Here is a 26036-nt window from a genome sequence, read left to right on the forward strand (position 1 = left end):
AACGTCTGTTGTAGGTAAAATGTTAGAATCCGTCGTCAAGGAGGAAATAGCGAGGCATCTTGAGGGGAATTGCTTGATAGAGCAGACGCAGCACGGTTTCGTTAAGGGGAAGTCGTGTCTGACAAATTTACTGGAGTTCTATGAGGATGTGTCTAGGGCGGTGGATAGAGGAGAGCCGGTGGATGTGGTCTTTCTTGATTTTCAGAAGGCGTTTGACAAGGTACCTCACAAGAGGTTATTGCAGAAGGTCAGGGGACATGGAGTTGGGGGTAGGGTGTTAGCGTGGATAGAGGATTGGTTGTCAAATAGGAGGCAGAGAGTGGGGGTCAATGGGTGCTATTCGGATTGGCGGTTGGTGACTAGTGGAGTGCCCCAGGGGTCAGTGCTGGGGCCTCAGCTATTTACCATTTATATAGATGATCTGGAGGAGGGAACCGAGTGTACGGTGTCAAAATTTGCTGATGAGACCAAGATTGGTGGAACGGCAAATTGCGCGGAGGGTGTGGAGAGTCTACAGAAGGATCTAGATAGGCTGGGCGAATGGGCCAGGAACTGGCAAATGGAATTTCATGTTGGCAAGTGCGAGGTGGTCCACTTTGGTAGGAATAATCATAGGAAGGATTATTACTTACATGGCGAAAAACTGCAGCAGGCGACGGTACAGAGGGACCTCGGGGTCCTTGTGCATGAGTCGCAAAAACCCAGCTTGCAGGTGCAGCAGGTGGTCAGGAAGGCGAATGGGATGCTGGCCTTCATAGCGAGGGGGATTGAATATAAAAGTAGGGAGGTCTTGCTGTGGCTATATAGGGCATTGGTAAGGCCGCAGCTGGAGTACTGTGTGCAGCTTTGGGCGCCGCACTTACACAAGGATATTTTGGCCTTGGAGGGAGTGCAGAGGAGGTTTACTAGGCTGATGCCGGAGTTGAGGGGGTTGAGCTATGAGGAGAGGCTGAATAAACTAGGCTTGTACTCATTAGAGTTTAGAAGAATGAGGGGAGATCTCATTGAGACATATAAGATGATGAATGGGATGGATAGGATAGAGGTGGAGAGACTCTTCCCGCTCAGAAAGGACAGTAGGACTAGGGGGCACAGCCTCAGGATAAAGGGGGGGCGGTTTAGAACGGAGTTGAGGAGGAACTTCTTCACTCAAAGGGTGGTGAATCTCTGGAATTCTCTGCCCGTTGAAGTGGTGGAGGCTACCTCGCTGAATATTTTTAAGACGCGGGTTGATGGGTTTTTGATAAGAGAGGGGATTAAGGGTTATGGGGAGAGGGCGGGAATGTGGAACTGAGCCACGACAGATCAGCCATGATCTTATTGAATGGCGGGGCAGGCTCGAAGGGCTAGATGGCCTACTCCTGCTCCTATTTTCTTATGCTCTTATTAGCAGTATTTTCCCCAGATTTCTGTGGCTATGACACATCTTTCATTCCCTCACCCTGCAGTATAAATATCTCGTACTTTCTATGCCTTTTAACTTTGACAGAGGATCATTTGGACTCGAAACATCAGCTCTCTTCTCTCACTACAGATGCTGCCATACGTGCTGAGATTTTCCAGTATTTTCTCTTTTGGTTTCTGATTCCAGCATTTGCAGTAATTTACTTTGATTCTGAAAGTCTTGCTGCTGGTCAGTGACTGATCTGGAAAAGCTGCTGGCTTTGTTCAGTCATTTTTTTTATTCTTGGCATGATTGACAATTTTGTTTTGAAACCTTGCCAAGTTGTGAGTTAGTTTTGTTTGTGTGGAACACCCAGCCTGCAGCCCTATTAGCAGTCACCTCAGCAAGCCCAACTATCTTAAACTTCCCTGCAGACTTTATATTCCTGAGGGATGCATTTTGATATGTTAACAGTGCATTCTTGCTATTAAAATCCATTACATAACCAGTAAATATCGGGGACTTATTTCTCAGGAAATATGCTGTGATTTAGTTATTTATTTAATCAGCAATTAGGGAAACAAGATTTACCCAACAAAGATGTTTTAAACAACTTTTATTTTACATAAACAAGTCAAAAATACTTAAATAAAATCACTATACTGCAGATGCTGGAGATCTGAAATAAAACAGAAAATGCTGGGAAAACTGAACAGTTCTGGAGAAACAGGTTTAACATTTCAAATCCAATATGATGTTTCAGAACGTCCAAAGTATGGAGAAGTGTGAAAACATGCATTTTGGCAGAAAGGATAGGGAGATCCAATATACATTTCAAGGCACAATTCTAGAATGTGGAGGGACAGAGAGACTTGGGTTTGTTTATGTGCGTAGATTTTAGGAGGTGCAGGAAACTGGATAACAAATTAGAACAGAATCTTAAAGCATACGAGATCTTGAGCTTCAAATAGAGGTATCAAGTACAAAAAGCAGAGAAGTTATGTTGAACTTTTGTAAAACTCTGGTTAGGCCAGATGTGAGGGACTTGAGAGCTGCAGAAGAGATTTACCTGGATGGTTCCACGGGATGAGGCGTTTTAGCTACAAAATGATTGATGCTGTTCATGGAGTAATGGAAATTGAGGGGAGTTTTGGTGGAAGTGTACAAGATAAAGTAGACAAAACAAAGCTATTCTCAGTAGCTGATGGTAAAATAACCAGAGGATGCAGATTTAAAATCTTGGGCAAGAGATGGTGAGTAAGATGAACATTTTTACGCAGCAAAATGGTAATGACCTGAAAATTGCTGCCTAAGAAAGTGATGGAGGTTGAGATGATGAATGATTTCAAAGGAAAATTGGAGGACATATAGGGCTATGGCCTTAGAGCAAGAGAATGGGTCAGAAACAATTGACTCTATATTTTAGATACAAGTGGGTAAATTTTGATGATGTTTCCTCCTAGACTAAATGTAACCAACAACTGGTTATTGTCTGCATGTTGACAAGTACCACCTTTTTGTATTGAAAGTCTTTTGATTCATTTCTGAGTGTGAACATTCATGAAATAAAACAGAATACCAGGAACCTAAAAGTGCTGTCTAATATTTACAGCAAGAAGTGGCAGCTGAGATGTATAAGGCTTCCAAATGCACATTGATGGCTGTGCACCCTCAAAGTCAGGTAGCCCAACTCTGGAGTACTGGGGTCTGAAGTGCGGGTGAGGAACAGTTGCTGAGGAAGACAGTCTGCTGGAAGATCACAAGGTTTCAATGTGTGGTGTCCCCATGCAACAGCAAGTACCCAGTGGCTGGTAAATTGCCAGTGGAAGTGAGAAGAGACCCTTAATTGGCCACTTAAATGGCTCATTGTGACTATAGTCAAGCTATCTTTCACTTTTCCTATTGCTGGGAAAATGGCATGATGCTAGGAAGATGACAGGCATGCTCCATGTTGCCTTTCTACGTCATTTTGCCAGTCTTGTCATATAGCAGCCTATCTCTAAAAGGCTGGTAAAATTCAGCCCATTGTCTGTTTATGTTAATTGGTCAAACCAGGTTGATCAAGGCACTCTTGAAGAGGAGTTCACGGAATATATCCGCAATAACTTCCTTGAACAGTATGTAATGGAACCTACGAGGAAGCAAGCTATCCTAGATCTGGTCCTATGTAATGAAACAAGAATAATTAATGATCTTGCAGTTAGGGATCCTCTCGGAAGAATCGACCGCACTGTGGTTGAATTTAAAATACAGTTGGAGTGTGAGAAGGTGAAATCCAATACCAGTGTTTTGTGCTTAAACAAAGGAGACTACCTTTGGGATGACAAGTTGGCTAAGGTCAACTGGGAGCAAAAACTTTATGGTGGGACAATTGAGGAACAGTGGAGGACTTTCACAGCCATCTTTCATAGTGCTCAGCAATAGCGTTCGATAAGGTGCCTCACAAAAGGTTGCTCCAGGTGCACAGAGTTGGGGGTAAGGTGTTAGCATGGATTGAGGATTGGTTATCTAACAGGAAGCAGAGAGTTAGAATCAATGGATGCTTTTCTGGTTGGCAGTTGGTGACTAGTGGAGTGCCGCAGGGATTAGTGCTGGGGCCTGAACTGTTTACCATTTACGTAGACGATCTGGAGGAGGGGGCTGAGTGTAGGTTAACAAAATTTGCTGATGACACGAAGATGAGTGGAAAAGCAAATTGCGTAGAAGGCGCGGAAAGTCTGCAGAGAGATCTGGATAGGCTGAGTGAGTGGGCGAGGACCTGGCAGATGGAGTATAACGTTAGCAAATGTGAGGTTATCCACTTTGGTAGAAGTAATAGTAGGACGGATTATTATTTAAAGGGCGAAAAGCTGCAGCGTGCTTCAGTGCAGAGGGACCTGGGGGTCCTTGTGCACGAATTGTAAAAACCCAGTCTGCAGGTGCAGTAGGTGATCAAGAAGGCGAATGGAATGTTGGCCTTTATAGCGAGGGGGATAGAATATAAAATCAGGGAGGTCTTGCTGCAACTGTACAAGGCTCTGGTGAGGCCGCAGCTGGAGTACTGTGTACAGTTTTGGTCCCCGTGTTTGCGAAAGGATATATTGGCCTTGGAGGGAATACAGAGAAGGTTCACCAGGCTGATACCAGAGATGAAGGGGTTAGCTTATGAAGAGAGATTGAATAGACTGGGTCTGTACTCGTTAGAGTTTAGAAGGCTGAGGGGCTAGATAGGGTAGCGGTAGAGAGATTCTTCCCGCTTAGAAAGGTTAGCAGAACTAGAGGGCAGAGCCTCAAAATAAGTCGGGGGGGGGGGTGGTGGTTTAAAACAGAGTTGAGGAACTTCTTCACTCAAAGGGTGGTGAATCTCTGGCATTCTCTGCCCCTTGAAGTGGTGGAGGCTACCTCGTTGAATATATTTAAGTCAAGGGTAGATAGATTTCTGATAGACAAGGGAATTAAGGGTTATGGGGAGAAAGCGGGAAAGTGGAACTGATTCACTTCAGATCAGCCATGATCTTATTGAATGGCAGGACAGGCTTGAAGGGCTAGATGGCCTGCTCCTGCTCCTACTTCTTATGTTCTTAAAAGTATATACCAGTGAAAAGGAGGACTGTAGAAAAAGAGAAAAAAATCGGCCATGGATATCTAAGGAAATAAAGGAGGGTATCAATTGAAAGAAAATGCATACAAAGTGGCAAAGATTAGTGGGAAACTGGAGAATTGGGAACTCTTTAAAGATCAACAGAAAGCCTCGAAAAAAAGCTATAAAGAAAAGTAAGATGGATTATGAGAGTAAACTAGCTCAGAATATAAAAACAGATAGCAAAAGTTTCTACAAATATATAAAGCAAAAAAGAGTGGCTAAAGTAAACATTGGTCCTTTAGAGGACGAGAAGGGGGTTGTAATAACTGGAAATGAGAAAATGGCTGAGGCACTGAACAGGTATTTCGTATCGGTCATCACAATGTCAGACACAAATAACATGCCAAAAATTGATGACAGGAAGGCTATGGCAGATGAGGACCTAGAAACTATCTTTGTCACGAAAGAGGTAGTTTTGGGCAAGCTGATGAGGCTAAAGACAGACAAGTCTTCTAGCTCTGATGGAACGTATCCCAGGATACTGAAAGACATGGTGAGGGAAATTGCAAATGCGCTAGTCGTAATTTACCAAAATTCGCTGGACTCTGGAGTGGTTCCTCCAGATTGGAAAACTGCAAATGTAACGCCCCTGTTTAAAAAAGGGAGTAGACAAAAGGCGGGTAACTATAGACTGGTTAGCTTAACTTCTGTAGTAGGGAATCTGTCATCAAGGAAGAAATAGCAAGACATCAGGATGTAAATTGTCCCATTGATAAGACGCAGCTTGGGTTCATGAAGGGCAGGTCATGTTTGACTAATTTGGTGGAATTCATTAAGAACAATACATGTGCAGTGGTCAATGGGGAACCTGTAGATGTGGTGTATCTGGATTTCCAGAAGGCATTTGACAAGATGCCACACCAAAAACTGCTGCATCAGATAAAGCTGCACGGTATTATGGGTAATGTATTAGCATGGATAGAGGATTAGTTAACAAACAGAAAGCAAAGAGTGGGGGTAACTGGGTGTTTTTCAGATTGGTGATCAGCAGCTAATGATGTGCCTCAGGGATCAGTTTTGGGACTGCAATTGTTTACGATTTACAGAGGTGATTTGGAATTGGAGAACAAGTGCGGTATGTCAAAATCCGCATATGACACTAAGGTGAGTAGCAGAGCAAAGTGTGTAAGGATGCTGAAAGTCTGCAAAGGGATATTGATAGTCTAACTGAGTGGGCAAGGTTCTGGCAGATGGAGTACAATGTTGGTAAATGAGAGCTGATCCATTTTGGTAGGAATAACAGCAAAATGGAGTATTTTTTAAATGGTAAAAAATTGCAGCATACTGCTGGGCAGAGGGACATGGGTGTCCTTATGCAAGAATCACAAGGAATTGGTTTGCAGGTGCAGCAAGTAATTAAGAAGGCAAATGGAATTTTGTCTTTCATTGCTGGAGGGATGGAGTTTAAAAATAGTGAGGTTTTGTTGCAGCTGTATAAGGTACTGGTGAGGCCACACCTGGAGTACTATGTACAGTTTTAGTCTCCTTACTTGAGAATGGATATATTAGCACTTGAAGGGGTGCAGAGGAGATTCACTAGGTTGATTCTGGAGTTGAGAGGGTTGGCTTATGAGGAGAGAATGAGTAGACTGTGGCATTCAAAAGAATGAGGGAAGATCTTATAGAAGCATATAAGATTATATAGAGAATAGATAAGATAGAAGCAGGAAAGTTGTTTCCACTGGCAGGTGAAACTAGAACCGGGGATTGGCCTCAAAATAAGGGGGAGCAGATTTAGGACTGAGTTAAGGAGGAACTTCTTCACACACAGGGTTGTGAATGTGTGGAATTCCCTGCCCAGTGAAGCAGTTGAGGCTACCTCATTGAATACTTTTAAAGAAAGGATAGATACATTTTGAACACTATAGGAATTAAGGGTTATGATGAGGGGGCGAGTAAGTGGAGCTGAGTCCATGAAAAGATCAGTCATGATGTCATTCAATGGCGGAGCAGGTTCGAGGGGCCAGATGGCCTCCTGCTCCTTGTTCTTATGTTTCTGGAAATACTTCTAGATGAATGATGTTTTGAACTCAAACAGTATTTGGGATGTTAGCAGCAATGTTCTTAAAATTGAATTATTTAAATTCCAAAGTTAGGAGTTGAATTTACAATGGTTTTAAAAATAATTTTAGTTCTGTTTTGTTATTAAACTTGTTGCTCCATCCTGGATTTTACAGGGTCATGGGGGGATGTTTCTTCCCTGGTACTACATAAACGTTCTAGCACATTGAAGCACTAATTATGCACGATAATATTGTCGAATATATTTGTTCAGTCTTGGATCTGTCACTTGGTGCCAACAAATTCAGAAACAGAAGTTTGAGGGAAAATAAATGGCCACAAAATAAAGTTAACTCAGGGGTATTTCTTTCTTTTTCACACTCCTGGCCTGAACTGCTAAAAATTCAGACATTCAGTATAATTAGTTTAGATGGTAGGAAAATTATAGTTGATGCACAGTCAAGTACCCAAGATCATTCCTGGTATTTGAAGCTACAGACTGGGAGAGGTGAAAATTTACTTCCTGCATTTTTATTAGTATGATTAATTTGCCTTCCAGCAGGCCATTGTTTATCTGAAATCTTATAGAAAGATACTTGCATAAATTCTTTGTAAAAAATAAAAGAAACTATCATTAATATTCATCCTTTCTTTCATCTACTAACAAGCTTAACAAAAATAAAGTTAGTAATCACTTATCTAAACGAGTGGGGGTGGGGGGGCACAGCTGTGACAGCCTTAATTATTGTTGGAACTTACCAACTGTACTCACTTGTATTACTGGGAAAGAGGATTTCCCAGTTTCTAGTAGTTCATCAATTCTTTGAATATGATTTTGTAATAACATATTAAGTATTCTGCATGGTTTTTCTTTAACAAATACATCTGATAATACTGAAAATAGTCACAGTCTTAACACTGCTTTGTTAATTGTCTCGTATTTTCCTACTTGTTGAATGATTAATGTCTTATAAGTTTTTGATGTTGCATAGCAAATCCTATTACACTGCATAAATTCTAAATACCTCAAATTATTTTGAATAAATCTTTAAGTAGTTTTGTGTTCTTTATGTGCAGCATTTTCTCACTCCTTTCAGTTTGCAAAAGAATTATGTGGAAAGATTCCAGCTTCTTGATGGTACTGAGTTTAAAATCTGATTTCAGCCAAGTCAAAGGAAATAATGTAGTTGACATCAGTATCCAAAACCTAGCAAGGAGGAACATCAGCCTGGGTTCCAACTCCTAACCAGAACCAGCAGCCTCCACTAGAAATGATACATGTGTGGCTTTTAGGTGAGGACAGGGTCAGATTCAGATGTGATATCTTCCATAGTCAAATTGCTGACACTCTGTCCTTTTTTATTCATTCATATGATGTGGTGTCACTGGCAAGGCTAGCATTTGTTGCCCATTCCTAATTGCCCTTGAAGAGCAGTTATGAGTTAATCACATTGCTGTGAATCTTGAGTTACATGTAGGCTAGATCAGGTAAGGATGGCAGATTTTCTTCCCTAAAGGACATTAATGAATCTTGTGAGTATTTTAAAGACAATCTGTAACAGTTCCATGCTTTGTATTATTGAGGCTCTTTCAATTCCAAATTTTAGCAATTGAATTTAAATTCTGCCTTCTGCCATGGTGGAGTTTAACTCCTTGTCCTGAGAACCCTCTGGATTACTAGTCCTGTGACATTACTAATATAACAAAATTTCCCCATATGTCTAGATTCATTCAAGATGAATGTTATGTAACTATTTTAGAAGCAGTTCAGAGAAGGTTTACTCAACTCCTTACCGGGATGAAGGGCATATCCTAGGAAAACAGTTGAGTCATTGGAGTTTAGAAGAATGAGTGGTGATCTTATTGAACCATATAAGACCTTGGGGGTGTTTGGTTACATCCCAACCAACTGAAGAACAGCTTCTTCCCTGCTGCTTTCAGACTTCTGAATGGACTTACTTGCATTAAGTTGAACTTTCTCTACACCCTTGCTATAACTGTAACACTACATTTTGCAGTCTCTCGTTTCCTTCTCTTTGAATGGTGTGCTTTGTATAGCGCGCAAGGAACAATACTATTCACTATATGTTAATACATGTGACAATAATAAATCAAATCAAATCAAAAGTTAATAGTGCAGTACATTTACATTCTAAAACAGTATATTTATTTCTTGACGATGACCAAGTATTTTAGATAACAGACGCACTCTAGCACTGAAGACTTGTTATTACACAATCTGCTGAAGGAATCTATTATTTCCTTTTTCCTTTCTAATATTTTTAATGATCTTGAATTATCTTTTATTACCATTGTCCTAACCTCCTTCAATTAGGACAACCCAATCTTGTTTGACCTTAGAAATAGTCTTATTCTACATCAGCAAATGGGAGATGTGCTTTGAGAAATAAAATGTATCCCACCAATGTTATACTCCTGTTCCACGCAGAGGGAGCATGTCAGTGGCCACCGTGCACAATGTGAACAACCTTTAGCATCAGGTATAGCCAGCTCTATATATCTATACTGTAATTGATTCCAGGACTCTGGTTCATTATAAGTTAATCTAGGGTTGTTTTCAGGTAATTCTTTTAATTTATGTTTGCTTAACTAAATTAAGGGAAAATGAGTTGTGCTTTAACAATAGAATTCACTAATCATGTAGAGCAAATATCCTAATTCCTTCCACCTTGTTGACGGTGGGGGTGTGGTGGCAACGGGAGAAAAGCATTCAACATATGATTGATTTGTAACCAGACTGTATGAATTTGGTTTTTGAATTATGTCTGTGTATATATATTTGAACATAAATAAAGCATTAATATTACTTTCTCTAACTTTTCCCGCAGATTGCAGAGCATTTTCCTGGAAACAAAAGACAAAAGAGGTACATACATTGTTATTGACATAACACTGCGCAAGTGAAGCATTGATTTCCAAGCAGATATGGGCACAGCTTGAAGACAGTTGACTCAATTAAGAGCTCTCGCAATCATTCAGCATCATCAGTGTGGGATGTGAAAGCTGTATTATTTGGCATGCATGCTGCTTGCCTTCTATCCTGTTCTCTCTCTCTCTCTCTCTCTCTCTCTCTCCCCCCCCCCCCCCCCCCCCCCCACCCCACTTCCCTACCAAGTGTATTTTACCATAGTTAAATCATGCACCATATGAAGCAGGTAATTGTTACTCAGGTCATTGAAGATTGGGGTAATGCAATGTGTGTGACTCAGATTAGGCCACAAGGAACACTGTTTAAAAAGATATATATATAGTGAAATCCACAGTTCCACAGATTCTTTCACAGGGAATGCATTTTCAAGGTCCTAAAAACCTGTAGGTTAACCTTTTGAAATACCCACGTGGTGAATCAGCCTTTGTAAAGAATCAGTCATGTCTTAATTATCTGTGTCCATAACTCTGTATGATTAAAGACTGACCCACCAAAGTTTCAGCTTTTTCAATGATACATATTTGCACAAAAGTTGTTACTATAGATTTAGGTTTATTGTGGTAGTCACTGTCTCCAATATTTTCAACATCAGAACTGCAAAAAAAAAATTGGATACTTGTTTGTTCCACACTTAAACCTTCCTTCAGTCCTCTGACTTTTTCTTCCCTCTTTTACAGCTTTTATCATTTCTACCACTAGAGCGTTTTGGATTTCTCTGCATTTTTTCTGTTAACCCATTCCACTTTAAACCTATGTTAAACTTTTTGGAACACGTTTAGATGGTATAATATGGAAAATCTCCATTGAAAGTAATGAAGAAAACACAAATGTTCACTGTTAAATAGGTCAACTTGAGATGGGCACTGCAGTGTGCTGATGCTCCAAAAGGCTGTGCCACTCAAAGGTAGAATAACACTTTGCAAATTTCCACATGTCAGGTTGCTGATTTCAGCTGAGGTGATGCACTTAGCCCAAAGGAAGCAAAATTGCAGAATGTTGCAGATTACATATGTTTATAGCATAACGAGTAACTTCTATAGATTGGCTGAAGAGTAACATTAGCTGTCTCTTTAAAGTAAGTTTCTTGCTAGCCTGTTATTTTAGTTTGGGAACAGAGTGGAACAGAAGAACTAATCCGAATCCTTTTACCTGCTCAGTGTACCTTATTTAAACAGTCACATAAAAGTAATTTCATAAACAATTATCAGTTATATACAATTATGATTTATATAAAATCACAGAATTCCTACCGTACAAAAGGAGGCCATTCAGCCCACTGAATCTGTACTGACCATAATCCCTGCTAATCCCCCTGACACTAGGGTCAAATTAGCATGACCAATCCACCTAATCCGCATATTTTTGGACTGTGGGAAGAAACCACGGCACCCAGAGGAAACCCACACAGACATAGGCAGGAAGTTCATACTCCACAAAGATGGTGATCCGAGGCCAGAATTGAACCTGAGTCTCTGGCGCCATGAGGCAGCAATGCTAACCAGTGTGTCACCGTGCTGCCCTACCCTGCCACCCTATATTGAAATAAGACAGATGTACAATAGAATCCCTACAGTACAAAGAGGCCATTCAGCCCAATCTCTGAAGGAGCATCTCATCCAGGTGCCCTATCCCTGTAACCCCGCGCACTTACCATAATCCAGCTAACCTACACATCTTGGGATAATTTAGCATGGTCAATCCAACTAACCTGCACATCTTTGGACTGTGGGCGGAAACACTCGCAGATACGGGAAGAATGTGCAAATCCACACAGGCAGTCACCCAAGGCCAGATTCAAGCCTGGATCCCTGGCACTGTGCCACCATACCAATGTACTGGTTGCTTATATCCCCTTTCAAAAATTCTAAATCTGCCAATTATAGAAATGTGTTTTATCTATTTAGTTTTCCTATTCCAGAAGTGGGAGTATATTAGGTATACCAGCAACTAAAGTTATAAGACGTTTATACCCACTGCACTTCTTATTTTCACACCTTATTGACAAGTTTTCACCATTAATCTAGACCAGATTGCAGAGTATAATTCACCAAATTACTGAAAAGCTGAATTTAATTTATTCAGATAGCATAGAAAAGTAGTCAAAGAAATAAGAACATAAGAAATAGGAGCAGGAGTAAGTTGTCAGTATTTTGAAGTTGCTCATCAGCTGTTGCTAGTTTCTGGATTGTTATTTATGTGTATATTCTGTATAATGCAGCAAGAGGAATATTATTGCTTTGCAATTTCTATATATTTCGTCCCTTATACGTACACAGCAGTTTTACTTTCCGAGCCAGCTATTCTTGAATTAATTTAAGGTCTTAGCCACTACAGTTTAAAAATATCTGACTGATCAATGTTCTATACAATTTTTATTCATTTTTATGTTGGACTAACATGGCAAATTACCTTTGACACATTTTGCAAAGCAAAGCTTATTTATTGAGTAAATTCCACCTAATTTCTAACTCCTTTTTTTTCTGGCAAAGAGAAGATCTTGGCCCAGCAGAGGTTGCATTCAGAAATATTCTATAAGATCCATAGATGTGTTCTTGTTAGGCCAAACTTGTTAAATCATTTCAGGAATTGTCAAAGATTCAATTCAGTAAACTGAGTACAAAGCCCTGGGTAGAAAATTCATTATTGATGCAGTCTTACTCAAATCTTAACAACCCAAACAAGGCAATATGATGTAAGGTGAAAAGGCCATGAGTTATAATCAGTGTTTACCAGAAACAGAGAAAAAAAATGTTTAAATTAAAGTCTAGTGTAAATCAAATTCAAAACTATGAACCAAAGTACTCTTAGTTTGGCCTATCCCAAAACCAGTGAACTGCCATTGTTTTTGAATCAATAACTCAAGCAAACTAGTTATAAGAAAATAAGACGTGCGAAGGGTATAAATATCTTGTAATTTTAGTTGCTGATATACCTAAAATACTCCCACTTCTGGAATAGGAAGACTAAATAGATAAAACACATTTCTGTAATTGGCAGATTTGGACATTTTTGAAAGGGAACATGAGCATAGGAAAGAGTGCAGAGGAGATTTACCAGGATGTTGCCTGGTTTCGTGGGAGGGTCTTACAAGGAAAGGATGTGGGACTTGAGGCTGTTTTCGTTAGCGTGAAGAAGGTTAAGATGTGACTTAATAGAGGCATAAAAGATGATCAGAGGAATAGATAGGGTGGACAGTGAGAGCCTTTCTCCTTGAATGGTGATGGCTAGCACGAGGGAACATAGCTTTAAATTGAGGGGTAATAGATATAGGACAGATGCCAGAGGTAGGTTCTTTACCCAGAGAGTAGTAAGAGCATGGAATACCCTGCCTGCAACAGTAGTGGACTTGCCAACATTAAGGGCATTTAAATGGTCATTGGATAAACATATGGATGATGTTGGAATAGTGTAGGTTAGATGGGCTTTAGATTGGTTTCACAGGTCGGCGCAACATCAAGGGCCAAAGGACTGTACTATAGAATCCCTACAGTGCAAAGGACTGCGCTGTAATGTTCTATGTTAACAGTATGAGACACAGAAAGAGAAATACCAGAGACAGCCTATGCTCTGGATGCCAGAGAAGAGGCAAAATATTTTACCTTTGTGATAACATCAGAGTATTCTCGTAATCAGTAGATGGACGGTGGCTCATGTCCAGTTTAAATACTAGGATGCAAAAACTGGGAACCTTGACCATGTGCGATCAGGGGGAGGTTCCACAGTTTAAATATTGCTGATGGCTACCATCGCCACATTGGTTTTTCAAAGGGTTCTGCCACACTGCGAAAGCTACAAATTGCAGCGGAAGTCCTCTATTCTTCTGTGCCCCAGGTACTGCCCTTGTCCTAACTGGAACAGGTTTCAGGTTTAGTAGATGCTGTCAAAGGAGTCGTGGTGAATTGCTGCGATGCTTCTGATAGATGGTAAATATTGCTGCCCTGTGCCTCAACAGTAGAGGGAATGAATGTTGAAGATGGTGGGTGGGTTGTCAATCAAGCAGGCTGCTTTGTCCAGAATGGTGCTGACTTCTTGAGTGTTGTACTCATCCAGGCAAGCGTAGGGAACTTCATCACAGTCCTAACTTGAGCTTTGTTAGATGGTACACAGGCTTTGGAAAGTTGGGAAGTGAATAACTGTGCACAAAATTCACAGCTTCTGACCTGCTCTTATAGCCACAGTATTTACTTAACTTGTCCAATTCAGGTTCTAGTCAATAGTAACCCCTAGGACGTTGACAGTGGGTGATACAGCAGTGGTAATGCCATTGAATTTCAAGGGGAAATGGTTAGATTCTCTTATTGGAGATTGTTATTGCCAACACTTATGTGGTGTGGAAATTACCTGACACTTAACAGCCCAAGCCTGAATATCATCTAGATCTTGCTGTGTATGGACACAGAGTACTTAGGTATCTGAGGAGTTGTGAATGGTGCTAGATATTGTGCACTCATCTGCAAACATTCCAACTTCTGACCTTATAATGGCGGGAAGGTCATTGAGAAAGCAGCTGAAAATAGTTGAGCCTCGGACATTGTCCTGAGGTACTCCTGCAGCAATGCCCCAGGACTGAGAATATTGACCTCCAACACTCATGGCGACTTCCTTTGAGCTAGGTTTAATTCCAACCAGTTTTCCCCCTGATTCCCATGTACTTCAATTTTGTAAGAGCTTATTGATGCCATACTCGATCATAAGCTGCCTTGATGGCAAGGGCAGTCACTGTCACCTCAACTCTGGAATTCAGCTCCTTTTTTAATTTACAGGACATGAATGTTGCTGACTAGGCCAGCATTGATTGCCAATTCCTAGTTATTCTTGAGAAGGTAGTGGTGAACTATCTTTTGAAGCACTGCATTCCTTGAGGTATAAGGAGTGATGTTGGGGAGGGATTTCCAGAATTTTGACCCCGTTTGGACCAAGGCTGTGACGAGGTCAGGAGCTGAATGAACCCAAACTGAGCGTTAATGGGCAGGCTATTGCTAAGTAAGTGCCATTTGATGGCATTGTCAATAACACTTTTCATTATCTTGATGATGATCAAGAGAAGACTGATGGGGTGATAACTGGCTGCATTGTCCTCCTAGTGGACAGGACATACCCGGGCATTTTCCACATGGCCATATCTAAACCACTGTCATACTGGAATAGCTTGGCTAAGGATAAGGCTCGTTCTGGAGCACTAGCATCCAGTACTATTGCCGGAATGTTGTCAGAGCCAATAGTTTTGCAATATCCTGTGACTTGCTATCACATTGAAAGAATCAAATTGGCTGAAGACTGGCATCTGTAATGCTAGAGACCTACAGAGGAAGCCAAGGTGCATTCAGATCAGCACTTGAAATACCATAGCTTGCAAGGCTACAGACCAAGTGCTGAAAAATGGGATTATAATAGATATGTTCTTGATGGCCAACGCAGACATGATAAGCCAGAGGGTCTTTTTTTGTGCTGTCCAATGGGCATGGATATCGAAACGACCAGGGCACTTGAGGGCAGAGGCAATAATGAATATCTTACCCCAGATGACATCTGAATTCACCATCCTGAAAATGAACAACACCTTTCCCAGAGCAGCAAAGATAAATGTAGCCAGTAGACCCCCATCTAGTTTCATTTATTGATTTACTGTTAGATTTGTACTCTGTACCTTCCTGTGATGGCCAGTTTCTCATTTCCCATAATAATATTTTTCTCTTTTGCCTTGTCTTTATTCTTTGATTTACCACACTACTTAGCTTAAAACCCTCTCTGCATCCCTCATTATGCAACTCGCACAACACATGGCCTCAGCATGGTTCAGGTGAAGACTATCCCAATGGATCAGATTCAATTTTCCCCAGTATTGGTGCCACTCCACTAACCTTTTAAAAGTCAATCACATTGTTGTCTGTGTGGAGTCACATGTAGACCAGACCAGGTAAATATGGCAGATTTCCTTCCGTAAAACATATTGATGAACCAGGTAGGTTTTTACGACAATTGGAAATGGTTTTGTAGTCACCACTAGACTAGCTTTTAATTGTATTTTTAAATTCTACTAGCTGTCATAATGGAATTTGAAGCCATGTCCCCAGAACATTAGCCTGGTCCTCTGGATTACTAATCTACTTATATTATCCCAATATCATCGCTTCCCCAACTCAGAGCTGAGGACTCCTAGTCCAAGTTCCTGGGGCAAATGAAGATTCCTTCCCAAAGTAGACACTGCAGTTATTGTGAGCGCAGACTGGGGGTTAATTTGCAGACCTTCTGTCTGTGAATTTTCCCTCTCTTCATGCCATCTGTTACCACAGAGTACTAAAAATAACAGCTATACTTAAGAAATGTACGTACATCTATGCGTACAGGCTTGAAATTTGCATGTTAGGAGCAGTAACCCACCTTTGATGTGTTGCAGCACATTGGGCAGTTTTCTTCCAGTTCTATTAATTTGTCATTCAAGTAGAACACTGCAAATTTTGATATGCACAATTTCAACTTGACACCAGTGTTTTATCTAATATCATATGCTGGTGGCAGTAAATGACGCAAACCGTAAGTGAAGTTTAACTGAAAAGTTACCATTTTACACAATATGATTTATTTACCAAAGCAGTTTAGTTAGTGATCAGATGCTGAAAAACGAGGGATTGACAGAATTTAACAATCCCAAATGCTGAAAGATGCTTGCATGGCCAATGACACTAAAGAAAATGAACAAATTCCTAAATCACCACAAATGTTGTATGATTGAAATTAATTATTTCAGTGGCTGGTAAAAAACAAAAATAGGTGACAAATACATTGAAATATGCAGGAGGGTGCTGTATAAAATACAAGAAACAATTGTGATTTGACTTCAAAATTCAGAAATATTTACATATATTCCACAAGACACAAAGCATATTATCAAGGCTCAGCTCTCTGATAAGTGAAAGTATCATTTAAAAAATCTTATTTTCTATATAGTGCAGGTAGTTTGAATGTACATGTACCTTAATCAACTTGTTATGCCCTCATGTTTATTGACTGGGGGACAATTTTAACCTTGATCGGACACCAGGCAAGAGGTACAATTACCCCACCTATCGATGTCTTTGCTAAGAAGCACAAGTCTTTCAGGAGAGTAGGAATTACAGCAGCTCCTACACCAAGCTAAGCTGGAATTAATAATATAAAGGGAAAGATGCAATGCTGAGATGGGAGTGCACAGTGGTGGTCAACAGAGGGAAACTATTTTGTGGGGCCAGTAGGAGCTTTGAAAACTTAACTTTATCAGTTTTCTGAGTGCCTCCACTGGCCCTTTTCATAACAGCTAGTTAGATGGCTCTACCCAAGTACCAAATAGTAGAGCATGAGCAGTAAATTCTCTGCCTAACGGTACCTCGAAGCTAGATTCATTGATTTTACATTCCTTCTTCCTTAACGAGGCCCAGGTTGCATGGAATACACCTGAGTGAAGAGTCCTATAAGAACAGAACTTTCGACTTTGTTCTTTCTTGCTGCTGTCCAAATACAGCAATCAGAAGACCTCATGGCTCAAAGATCTTCAGCTGAATAAAATCATCATTTTAGATTCCCACCCCTGGTTTTTCTGCCTGTTTTACTCTGACCCACTGAGTAAAACAGTAATGGATCAGTTCCTAGGTTTCATGCAAGTTAAGAACAAGGTATAAACCTAATGCTTGCAAGTCGTTATAGGATCCTTCAAAGGGTGTTTTCCAGGTTACAGCTTATAATTCAAAGGACTAATTATAACACACCAAGGGACACATTTGCCACAAGACACCTTCATACCCCCTCATTATACTAGTGTAGCTAGAAGCATTTATTTGCCATAGGAATAGGCCATTTTATAGCTCATACCATTTGAGAATATCTAGGGTTAGGTCAGAGTTCCCTCTGCTCTGGCCAAAGGGGAGATGATGACAGAGTGTTAATGTCGCTGACCTAGTAATCCAGAGGTCCATGAGGCTAGTGCTCTGGAACGCGGGTTCATTGATTTGATTACCTTTCATAATATTATGCAGCTAGACTGGACAAATGAATCTGCTCCCTCCAGCACTGCTGCAAAACCAGCAATCACCCTCTATGTTGCTTGGGATTTTGCCATTTATTACTTTGTTGAATTATCTGTAGATCTTTTTGCAAGGATTTACCCAATTCAACTGCAGCTGTGGCGGCCTCCAATCCAGACTTCCAACCTTGTGGAGGAACCAAAACTCTTCTTGCTCTTTATGACTTTTGACACAAAAAACATGTCAAGTACAACAAGACTTTGTTTAAGTTTTTACTATTGGGCAATATTTCACTGTTTGCCTGCTTTCATACATGCAGCTATGGCTATTCCAAGACAAACCAGTGTACACTGTTTCTGTAGACCACCTAATAGACGCTGAGACCTTTTGAATTTAACAACAGTTTATCAATACCACCACACCTGTTAAAAATTGAAGGCCAGCACTGAAGCTATTGAAAGTTGCACAACGTTTAAAATAATGTAATTTAAACTTTAAAGCTACAATCCTATAAAATGAACACAAGATCATGTTATGGCAATGTTGCTGGAGAAAAACTTATCAACTAACTGTGCAGATCCATCCTGACTGGAAATTGTGCCTTCAGAGGTTACAATTTGTGTAGGTGGTGTGAAAGATTCCCTGCTGTTCAGATAGTTTTAAAGTTACCCTCATAATGTACAATTACAAAATGTACTTTTCCAAAGTTCAGCAACTGATATTGACAAAACCCAAGTGGCATGTCTTCAACACATAAAGCATTTATTATTTTTCTACTTTTTATTTAACTGTGGTTATATTATTCTAGTACTGAATAGAATTTTTGGAATACAGCAGATGTTGAACAGATATATTTATTATATTTTCATGTATTCTGTATTTACTCACTTAGATTGTTGGGAAAATATCAACTTAAAGTGTAGATGGATTTTACGATATTTTCATTTGCTTATAGTATTTTTCATGGATGGTGTTGTTAATATTTGTTTATATTGCTCAGGGACTTCTAATACCATTTTTTTCAAGTATAATTCGAAATAGTGGCCTGTAAACACGGCCATTCAACACTTATTTCGGGTACTAGCCTCCTAAACCTACCATGTGGGAAAGATAGATTTTAGACTCTTTGCATATGCAAATAAGTGCCAGCTATGCTCAGGGAAACCAGTCTATGGGATTGCGTGTGACCTTCAAGGCGTTAACATATTTACTTACCTGAATATGGAGCCAGAGGAACGAATGTTCTTCCTGGCCCTATGTTTGAATCTTGCTACCCCTCCTGAACCACCCCACTCCATTTGTCACCACTTCTGAAGCCTGGCCTCTCCCAGTCTCAGGCCTGACCCCATCGATCCTTTGTATTCCATACGCCCGGTCCTGATCCTTCAGTGATTCGTATAATGTTAGTTTTGTCTATGATATGGACCCCTCAAATTTTTAATGTACCCATCTAGAGGGCTTCAACTGTTGTAGACAATTGTAATTTCCTCCAAACAAATGCAGTATTTGCATCCATTTCCAATTAGAGTGCAGAATAATGCACTGATGTGATGATAATGTGATCCAATGTACATCGTTGTTTGATGTATTGTTCTATTTGCGTAAGAGTTCCATGCCCAACAAAACCATATGCACATTATTTTTAACCACTTTGTTTTAAATGAGACTGAAAATGATTTCTACCTTAATGACTTTGGTCTAGGGGTATAGATGTGTATGACATTTTCAAGCCTACAGACTGGTTTCAGAGTGTGTGCCACATGACGCCAGAATTTCCAGCATGCTTACTCATAATTAGGTGACCACATCTGCCCGGGTTAAATTTATGATTTTAGTCAACCAATGTAAAAATTTGCTGTTGTTTTGAAAGATTGTTATAGTTTATGACTTGACATTGATGCAATCCAAACATGGATTGCACTAAAGAAGCCTGTGGATTTGTTAACCAGTTTAAATGGGCAATATGACAAAACAATTTATGTATGCATGTGTGTGCTTTATACCACTTAGATTTGTGTAAAGAAATAGCTGGGAGTATTTTACAGAGTAGTGGCTGTCCTCTTGAGGGATGGACATTGAAAGAACCAGCCTGCACATTTCCTCTTCTCGGTGCCTATCCTCTTCCCATCTTCCCCAGCAAAAGTGAGTTTCATATTCAGTCCCATCTGTGCCAATTTCAATTCCAAATGTTTTATTTCAGAAAGCTAGATGGTGAACAAAGAACTGGAGCCAATCTTTATGCATTTTTCAATTTATCACAGATACAAATTACAGGCATATACCTCTGAACTCAACAACTGCATTTTTAGCCTGCTCTTATTTGTATGGGCTCAAGTGAATCCCCAGTTAATGCCTGCCATCTGTATACAATTAGACACAGTTAATGCACAATTAATACCACAAGCTTTCTCTAGAAAATGGGCATTTGATCACCATGATAAATGGCTGGAGAAATCCTCCCCCCCTCCCCCACCCCAACCCTCCACTAGCAGTCTCAATCTCCCGGTCTCGCAGCCCCGACTCCCTGGCTGGCCAACACCCCCACCCCGATGGCTAACCCCAATCGCTGACCTCCCTCCCTCTGTCACCATTGACTGCAGAGTGGATGTGGGATCCCCCTCCCTGCCATTGCTACCAATCTCTTCCCTATAAGCCCCTCCTCCACTCTGCCTCCATTCCCTTGGCATTGCCAGATGCCTGGTAGGCACAGTAAGAAGTCTCACAATACCATGTTAAAGTTCTTACAGCTTTATTTGGAATCACAAGCTTTTGAGTGCTGCTGCTTCTTCAGATGCCCATGGGCATTGCGACTTTGCCCCTTGGGTGATGCCAGGCTGGCACTGCTGAGCTGGCAAAGACCAGAGCGGCACCCCTGCTTATCTCTGATCCTCTTGAGGGCCTCCATGTTTCCCGTTCACTCCCATGGGGTTGGGCCGCCAACTCCCCGCAAGTGGGATTGTAAATCCCACTAGAGTGAAACACTCCTGGCGGGAGTGGGGGTTAGTGGGCTTGAAGACTTCAATCCCAAACATGCTGAGATTCAAATCCAAGAATTTCCTGGCTAAAGCAGTGCAGCAGGCTGGGAGAATTGCCCCCCCAGGGTAACCTTGGAGCCAAACACTGTATCCCCAACTGTGGACAGAAAAAGGTCACAGCCCAAACAAACCCACCAGCGAGTTTCCTTTCCACTACAAGGGGCCTACCTGCTAATAGCTCTCACTATTTTTCATTTCATTACACAGTTCAATATTGAAGTGTACTTAAACTTGTTGCTTAAGCAACGTCCACTGCTCCCTATGTGACTGCGGCTTTCCAAAGTTGCAGACCCTGTGATTGGACCTGCAGCCTCAGGAACCTGCTTGACATCCTTAATTGGACAGGGCACAGGTGAGAGGGACTCACCAGCCATTAGAAATGTGATTCTCATTTGTTTCTGATCAGAGATTATGTTCAAAGGCAGTAGGTTTCTGCTCAGTGACTCTGCAGCAAAAGATAGGAGTTGAACCATCGTTGGAGTGGGCAGTGACCTCAAAGGCACTGGAGAGTAGGGACAGCACAGTCACACAGATTGCTATTGGTGACTTTGACCTGTGAAATGTCAGTGCTGTGTGTGGCAGAAGCTGACTGGAAGCTTTTGAACAGAGAGGTAAAATACAGGACTTGAGAAAAAAGGGCAAGTTGCAAATAGGGTGATATTTGGACAAGATAGAATTGGCTTCCAAAGTTATATTGATTTCCTAAATTTCATCCAGAATCAAGGCGGCCTGTTCATTCAGAGGTGTCACTCAGCATTCTACCTTTGGTTGATTTCAGAATGAAACAAATGACCAATTTTGTTTTTACTTGTTTTTAATCAGAATGAATTTACATTGGATTTGGAAGATTTGTTCTGCAATAGCAATCCATATCCTCTCCGTCATGTGTTTAAAAAAAACAAATTAACAATAACCAAATTTACAGTATGGTTACATGTCACAAATAGATTGTGGGAATATTCTTTCCATTTTTTCCTTCATCTTCTAATACTGGAATATGATTCCATGATTGAGCCTAGGCAATGCATGTCATAAATTTATACCTCCTTATGGATAATATAGTTGAACTTGATCTAATCCTTATCAAAGATCCACATCTACAGTTTTCAGTCGGGGTTATTACAAGCTGAAGTTTTTAGTTCCTTAGAATAAGATGTAAAAAAGAAGAAAAAAATCTATTTATTTTGTGCCTTTCACATTTTCTGAGGTTAATTGTTACACCCTACCTTAGCTAACTCAGTGAACCTGAATCTGAACCATCAGGGATGTTTCAACTTGCTATTTTTGCAACACCAAAATGTTTAACCAAAGTTGGTCTTATCTTTTTTTCCCAAACTGTGGATAGTTGTCAATGCTCTAATTGCTTTGTAAGGAACTTGAATCTAAAACTTGGGAAAAAAAGACTTGCTTTTACATAACAGTTTTCAGAGTGAGACCAGAGGACATCTCAAAACAGCCAATGAAATACTTTGAAATATAATCACTGTTGTAATACAGGAAACATGGCAGACCATATAGAGTCACACAGTGCAGAAGAGGCTTTTCAGCCCATTGATTCTGTACTGACAAAATCTACCACTAAAGGTGCGCTAATCCCATTTTCCTGCACTTGTCCCACAAGCTTACAAATATGCACACTGCAAGCTTCCACAAATAGCAATGTGCTAATGACCAGCTAATCTGTATTGGTGATGTTACATAAGAACTGAAGAAATAGGAGCAGGAGTAGGCCATCTAGCCCTTCGAGCCTGCCCTGCCGTTCAATAAGATCATGGCTGATCTGAAGTGGCTCAGTTCCACTTTCCCGCTTTCTCCCCATAACCCTTAATTCCCTTGCCTACCTAAAACCTATCTACCCGTGTCTTAAATATATTTAGCGAGGTAGCCTCCACCACTTCAACGGGCAGAGAATTCCAGAGATTCACCATCCTTTGAGTGACGAAGTTCCTCCTCAACTCCGTTCTAAACTGCCCCCCCTCTTATCTTGAGGCTGTGCCCTCTAGTCCTGCTGTCCTTTCTGAGCGGGAAGAATCTCTCTACCTTTACCCTATCCATCCCGTTCATTATCTTATACGTCTCTATAAGATCCCCCCTCATCCTTCTAAACTCCAACGAGTACAAACCCAGTCTATTCAGCCTCTCTTCATAGTTCAACCCCCTCATCTCCGGTATCAGCCTAGTGAACCTCTTCTGCACTCCTTCCAAGGCCAAAATATTCTTGCGCAAGTGCGGCGACCAAAACTGCACACAGTACTCCAGCTGCGGCCTCACCAGTGCCCTGAACAGTTGCAGCAAGACCTCCCTGCTTTTATATTCTATCCCCCTCGCTATAAAGGCCAGCATCCCATTTGCCTTCCTGATCACCTGCTGCACCTGCAGACTGGGTTTTTGCGACTCATGCACAAGGACCCCCAGGTCCCTTTGCACCGTAGCATGCTGCAGCTTTTCGCCCTTTAAATAGTAATCCCTCCTACTATTATTCCTGCCAAAGTGGATAACCTCACACTTGCTAACATTGTATTCCATCTGCCAGGTCCTCGCCCACTCGCTTAGCCTATCTAGATCCCTCTGCAGACTTTCCACACCCTCCGCACAATTTGCTTTTCCACTTATCTTTGTGTCATCAGCAAATTTCGACACCCTACACTCAGCCCCCTCCTCCAGATCATCTATATAAATGGTAAATAGTTGAGGCCCCAGCACCGATCCCTGCGGCACTCCACTAGTCACCAACCGCCAATCAGAATAGCACCCATTGATACCAACTCTCTGCCTCCTATTAGACAACCAATCCTCTATCCACGCTAACACCTTACCCTCAACTCCATGCCCCCAACCTTCTGAAGCAACCTTTTGTGCGGCACCTTATCAAACACCTTCTGAAAATCGAGAAACACCACATCTACCGGTTCCCCTCTGTCTACCGCACTAGTCACATCCTCATTGAATTCTAATAAATTCGTCAGACACGACTTCCCCTTAACGAATCCATGCTGCGTCTGCTCTATCAAACAATTCTTCTCAAGGTGCCTCACTATTTCTTCTTTGATGACGGATTCAAGCAATTTTCCCACAACAGACGTTAAACTGACCGGCCTATAATTCCCTGCCTTTTGCTTGCTATCCTTTTTAAACAGTCGTGTAACATTAGCCGTTTTCCAATCTTCTGGCACTTCCCCGGAATCCAGCGAGGTTTGGAAAATAATCACTAAGGCATTTACTATCACCTCTGCCATTTCCTTCAGAACCCTGCGTTCCATCCGGTCCTGGGGACTTGTCCACCATCAGTCCCGCTAGTCGATCAAGCACTACCTCTCTAGTGACTGAGTGAATGTTGATTGAGGGATAAATGTTGGCCAGGACACTGGGGGAGAACTGCCCCAACTCTCTTCAAAATAGTGCCATGGGATGTTTTACCTCCATCTCTGCATGTAATGTAATGAACCATCTTGTGGGATGTTCAAATTAATATTCAGTTGATAACATAATGCATAAAAAGAGAATGTTTTACACAACTAAAGATTTGTGTCATTAGCGTTTGCTGATACTTTGGCTGGGTCAGGGCACCTTCAAAGTTGAATTACATTCTGTCAAAGCACAGGACATGATGTAATCAGTAGGAATTTGTAAATGTTTATTTGAATGCTTGCAATAAAGTACTTGGCTCACATTCCAGAATTTGCCGGAAACACAGTGATAATCAAATGCCAGTATCTTGGAACAGGTTGTTTCTGCCCTTGTTGGATCTATAAAAAGAGCAACAGAAGTAGAGCAAGTGCTGACGTGTTGTACAGCGGGGCATAACATCTGCATGTTGTGTATTGTTGATTAGTAATAAATCATATCATCATACCTATAGAGTAAGTTCTTCTAAGAAGAAAATCTGTTTTTTTAAAGTTCAGATATCTCAGCCACTGCAATCATATGCCTGTCCTGCAAAACATCAAAGGAAGCTGATCTTTGTACAGTGACCACAACTGTAATTTAGCAAACTGCAAAAAACATTTACATGTTCACACAACCTTTTTATTTGATCATCACAAGGGCATTGAATTACAAATTAGGCCTATCACAGGGGGAAAAAAGTGTTTGTCTTTAATTATTATAACTTTGTTCCTCACATGTGGTTACAGGCCACAACTTATTGCTGTTTTATTAATTGTCACTTCAAAAGTGTGTTATTAACTTTTCATAGCAACTAGCTACTATTGTAGGTTGACATCTCTGAGGCTTTAGAGCAGAAACGATTTACATCAAAAAGATATAAATCAGGTGGAGTTGGTTGCCTTTAGTCATAGCTGTCACAAATGTTATATTGGATTTTTAGGAAATAGGCTTACTTGAAAGAGTGCAATGTCTTGGTAAGGTACTGATAGTGTGATATTTATTTGTCTCCCCATGGAAGCTGCCAGAAGCACCATTCTTCAGCTAGGAAGGTGGGATGAACTGGACTTTGTGTGACTTGCACTACTTTTTGATAGGTTTATAAAATGAAAGGCAAAACAGAGGTTTTTTCCCATCCGCTTTCACATTCCCTCATCGTTGTTGCTATGTGGCGTGCAACATGCTGATCCTTGAAACTAACTGAGATATGCAAGTTCAAGGGAGAGACAGCGGTATGATTCAATTTGTGGCCTTCATTTATTGATGTTGTTTAGACAATAAATAATTGTAGAAAGTACAAACTTATAGGACATATAATATCTACAAGGGTTAGAAATAGATTCATATCTGAAGAATCCTAAACACAACATCTTACAGTTGAGAGACCTGTGAAATTGTGCAAAAGCCAGGCAAAGGGGAAAGTTAGGACAAATTTTCCTAGTTCCCTATCCATTCACTCAGCCACACTTGCTTTGTGATGCAGGAAGACAAAGAAACAAAAGAGTGGAGTGTAAGATAAAAAAAATTGAAGTAACATTAATGTGAACTTTAATTACGCTACTTGAGATCAAAATACTGTAGTTAATTGTCCTCCATTATAAAACATATTTGTGCCGACTGGTATCATCAGCAGTATTTAGAATTATTGAACTGGCTGTCTTTT

At 40.8% G+C, this 26036-nt stretch overlaps 1 protein-coding gene across 2 annotated transcripts in view; it reads left to right on the plus strand.

Moving 5' to 3' along the window:
• The window catches only part of LOC145343021 (guanine nucleotide-binding protein G(I)/G(S)/G(O) subunit gamma-7), a 253139-nt gene that overhangs the window by 170618 nt on the left and 56485 nt on the right, over positions 1 to 26036 (plus strand). For both annotated transcript variants that reach the window (XM_080188755.1, XM_080188756.1), the window contains one exon: positions 9857 to 9894. The gene's annotated coding sequence lies outside the window, so the exon portion shown is untranslated. The remainder of the gene's footprint in view (positions 1 to 9856; positions 9895 to 26036) is intronic.

This window comes from Carcharhinus amblyrhynchos, chromosome 5 (genome assembly GCF_965287045.1).
Source record: "Carcharhinus amblyrhynchos chromosome 5, sCarAmb.v2.hapA, whole genome shotgun sequence".
NCBI lineage: Eukaryota > Metazoa > Chordata > Chondrichthyes > Carcharhiniformes > Carcharhinidae > Carcharhinus > Carcharhinus amblyrhynchos.